The sequence below is a fragment of the Propithecus coquereli genome, unplaced genomic scaffold, assembly GCF_000956105.1.
Source record: "Propithecus coquereli isolate 6110/MARCELLA unplaced genomic scaffold, Pcoq_1.0 Scaffold527, whole genome shotgun sequence".
Taxonomy (NCBI): domain Eukaryota; kingdom Metazoa; phylum Chordata; class Mammalia; order Primates; family Indriidae; genus Propithecus; species Propithecus coquereli.
In genome coordinates this window covers 1,265,604-1,269,985 of record NW_012151141.1, presented here as the reverse complement: position 1 = coordinate 1,269,985, position 4,382 = coordinate 1,265,604, and positions in this window count along the sequence as shown.

Here is a 4,382-nt window from a genome sequence, read left to right as displayed (position 1 = left end):
TTTTTTTTTTAAGACAGACTCTCTCTCTGTCACTCAGGCTAGAGTGCCGTGGCGTCAGCCTAGCTCACAGCAACCTCAAACTCCTGGGCTCAAGCGATCCTCCTGCCTCAGCCTCCTGAGTGGCTGCGACTACAAGTGTTCGACACTACACCTGGCCAATTTTTAAATTTTTTTGTAGAGACAGGGTCTTGCTATGTGGCTCAGGCTGGTCTTGAATTCCTGGCCTCAAGCAATCCTCCTGCCTTGGTCTCCAAAAGTGCTGTGACTACAGGCATGAGCCACTGCACCTTGCCCCAAAAAGATATTAAACAAATGTTAGCTATTGAATGAATGAGTGAATGAATGAGTGGGTGGGAGAAGTGGAGGAGGATTAGGTGGGGGTGGGAGTGGGGCTGGTTGAAGTTGGTAGTGTCCTTCACCCAGGCAGACGGGAGGCGGAGCAGAAGCAGTGAGTTCACTTGCAGACAGGTAGTTGGAGATGAGCATTGACTAGCTCCACAAAAACCCAGGAATGCTAATTGATCTGGCTAAATCCACCATTGTCCTCAGTACCTGATTCCTGGTGGAAAATTCCACAGCTACACAGAAATCCCTGTGTACCTCTGGGATATTTTTAATAGGGAACATAAAAGAACCGAGTGGGGTTCAGAGGCTGGGGAGAAGACCCTGAGGAGCTGGTCCTCTGAGCAGAGTTTACCAGGCATGACAGCATGGGTCGGGTTGCACACCATGTGCTGGGCCCTTGTGTAATTGTTCTCACAACTCAGAGGAGTAGATACTATTATTCCCATTTTACAGATGCAGAAACTAAGGACAGGAGATGTGCTCTGTCCCAGGGCACCCCCCCTCCCCACCAAAGCACTAAATCCAGGCTTTAAAAAATTTTTTTTTAGAGAAGGGGTCTCACTTCGTTAACCAGGCTGGAGCATAGCACATTACAGCCTCCAACTCCTGGGCTCGAGCCATCCTCCTGCCTCAGCCTTCTGCACAACTGGGATAACTAAGCACAGGCCAACCTCGCCAGGCTCTGAGTCCAGTTTTGCATCCACTTGTCTGACTGCGGGTCAGCCAGCTGCACCTTCAAGCCACCCACCGGGCAGGCGAGGGTCTAGGTCCTGGGATTCAGCAGTGAAGGTCCTGCCTTGTGCAACTCACAGGCAATAAGCAAGCAAACAACACACAAATAGAACACATGCAAACTGTCACATGAGAGGCGGAGGCCAGCTGAGTTGGGATGTCCATGGGTGACTACTTGGCGCTGAGACCTGTAGAGCTGAGGGAAGAAAGTTCTAGAAAACAGTAAGAGAGACAGGAGTGAGGTTGGAGGCATCAGGAATGTGGCCACTGTTCTTGGTGTGGAGCCAGTGAGGGAGAGGGTCGGGGGAGTTGAGTTGGAGGGTGGGTGGGGCTGGATCCTAGGGGCCCTGTAGGCCCTGTCCTGGTTTATGGGGTTTTTGTTTTCGTTTTTTTGAGACAGAGTCTTACTCTGTCACCTGGGCTAGAGTGCCATGATGTCAGCCTAGCCCACAGGAACCTCAAACTCGCTCAAGTGATTCGCCTGCCTCAGCCTCCTGAGTGGCTGGGACTACAGGCACGTGCCACTACACCCGGCTAATTTTTCTGTTTTTAGTAGAGACGGGGTCTTGCTCTTGCTCAGGCTGGTCTCGAACTCCTGAGCTTGATCAATGCCCCCTCCAACCCCTGCCTCGGCCTCCCAGAGTGCTAGGATTACGGGCGTGAGCCATTGCGCCTGGTCCTGTTTTATGGTTTTAATTTCATTCTAAGTGATGGCGACCCCCTGGGGGTCTTGAAGCTGGGGAGTGATGTGCTCTGATTGACCTTGTGAAAAGGCTGCCCTGGGTGCTTCTGGAGAAGAGAGTGAGGAGGGCGCAATGGAGGGCAGCCTGGAGACGACCCCTGGGTGCCACCCCTGGCCCACCCCCATCTCCCCCACGAACCTGGGATCTGGCCGTTCCAGACCCACCTCTCCAGTTGAGGGGAGTGTAATGAGTGGGGGCAGGCCGGTCCCTGCGCAAAATGAAAATGTGGACCCCTTGTTCAAAAATGATTAAGAATTTCAGGATGGCAACAGCAGAGCATTGGACCACGCGTGAGGCCCTTCTGAGTGCAAGGCCTGGATGGCCGGAGGGTGAGAGGGAGGTGCAAGGCCTATGTGACATCCAAGTCACATCCATGTGGTTGCTCCCGTAGGGGAAGGGCTTTGGACCTGGTGGCTCACAGAGGCTGCTCTGAGGCAGTGACACCCAACCTAAAGGAGACCATGACTTTCTTGATACCAGCAGGTGTTGCTTTGTCATCACAAAGTGGAGAGGGTGGTGGAAGCCACAAGAGTATTTAAAAAAATAACTCACCATAGTTTTGGGAGGGGGCATGGTGAGATTATAACTAGAGTTGCATCCAAGGGCTAGCAGGGCTAGCAGGGATGCAGCCCTTGGATGCAGGGACCAGAAGGTGGAGGGAGGGCTCTGCTGGTGGCATCGGCAAGGCTTCCCGAAGGACGAGCTTTGCAGGATTTGGACAGGGCACAATGAGCTGGGGGATGATTTCCAGGCAGAAAGTAAGAAAGTAGGAAGCTTTGGGCCTGCCCAGGGAAGGCTCGGTTTGGCTGAAGCACAAATCTACAAAAGGCACGAGGGCATGAGGATGGCGGAAGTTCTAGGGGCTCAAACCAGGGAGAGGAGGCTTCTCCCAACCCACTCTGGGAGACCCTGCTCCGCCTGGGGCAAGCGGCACTCTGGAGTTAGGCAGTGGGGTTCACGCTCCACTCTGTGCCTGCGGGTGGTCCCAGCACCTCTCCAAACCTCGGCTTCTACGGTGGGAAGGACGGGGTTCCTATGTCGCAGGCACGAGTCGAGGATTAAACGAGATTGTGCATTGTGCTTGGGGGATGGCAGGTGCCCATTCAGGGACAGTGCTGGTTTGCCCAACACTCCAACAGATGGAGTGAAAGGACACGTGTCCATCCCATCAATGGAAGTGTCCCCAGGTGGGCTTTTCTTCCTGCCGTTAGTAAGCTCCACCAAGGTTTTGAGACAGGCTGACCACTGGCTTGGACTGGCCTCTTCTCTCTGTTTGGACTAGTCTTTTTTTATGATTTGTAATCATTTCTTCTATGCTAGCTTTCATTTTCCTCCTCTTTTTCTCTTTTTTCTGTTTCTTTTTTTTTTTGGCTCTGAGGGCTCACTGGGTATAGGAGAATAATCCATGTTGAAACGAATTGCTTGGTTACTGGGAAGATAATAAAATTGCAGCACAGTGGTCCAGACTTTGGATGCCTTACCTGTGTAAACGAGGCCCTTCATGAAGTCAGGCTAGCGTCATGATCCACAGGTGGGCTCCCTGGATGATGTAGCCACCTGACATTTTGTACCAAATCTGGTATATTGTTCTGGGGAAAGGCACATAGCTCTCCTTGGATTCTCAAAGGGGCTTTGTACCTACCTCCTGCCATCTTACATCCAATCCCTTGGTTGGGGTTTTTTAACCTTAGCACTTTTGACATATTGGGGCCAGATGACTCTTTGCAATGGGGCTGTCCCGTGCATTGTAGGGTGTTTAGCAGCATCCCTGGCCTCCACCCACTAGATGCCGGTAGCACCTCTCCCTCTCATCCTCCAGCCATCCAGTATGACAACGAAAAATGTCTCCAGATGTTGCCACGTGTTCCCTAGAGAGGGGGACAAATTGCCCCTGGTGGAGGGCGCCTATTCTCGATGGCACGGTACCCATTTGGACACTGAGGCATGAAAGATGTCAACACCTGGGCCATGGTGCCCACCAACACTGCTCCCCTCCCCGGTGGGCCACCTGCCTCTGAGGCTAATCGCGCTTATCTTAACTAACTTAAAGGACTATTCATAGGGTCCAGTGAGTGTGTGCTACCACTCGGGAAAATGAAACTAAGCACACTCTAGGAATAATGGTAAATATCATCATCATTTCATTTCATAATGAATATTTTGCAAGTATTATATTAACACAATACAAAATATTTATTATAAATAAATTTGTTGCTGAACCCCCATGTGTCATCCCTCTCCTTAGTGGGGGGCATTTTATTAATATATATATACCGTATCTCTCGTATTTCTCCTGGTAATGCTGCAAGGTTGACACTTGTTCAACAGCTACTTCCTCGGCACCTACTATGTGCAGGCCTTGAGACCCAGCCCAGCAGCCCGGAGCAGCCCCGACCACAGCCGCTGTGGTCCAGCAGTGGATGGGCACCCATCACTGGCTCTCCTCGTTTTTCCTGCTCTACTGTTTTCACAGAAGAGATTTTCGTGCCTGACATTGTATCCTTTACCTAGTTGTTTCTCTTCTCCGCTAGGACTACAGACGCTGGGAGTTTGGACTGAGTC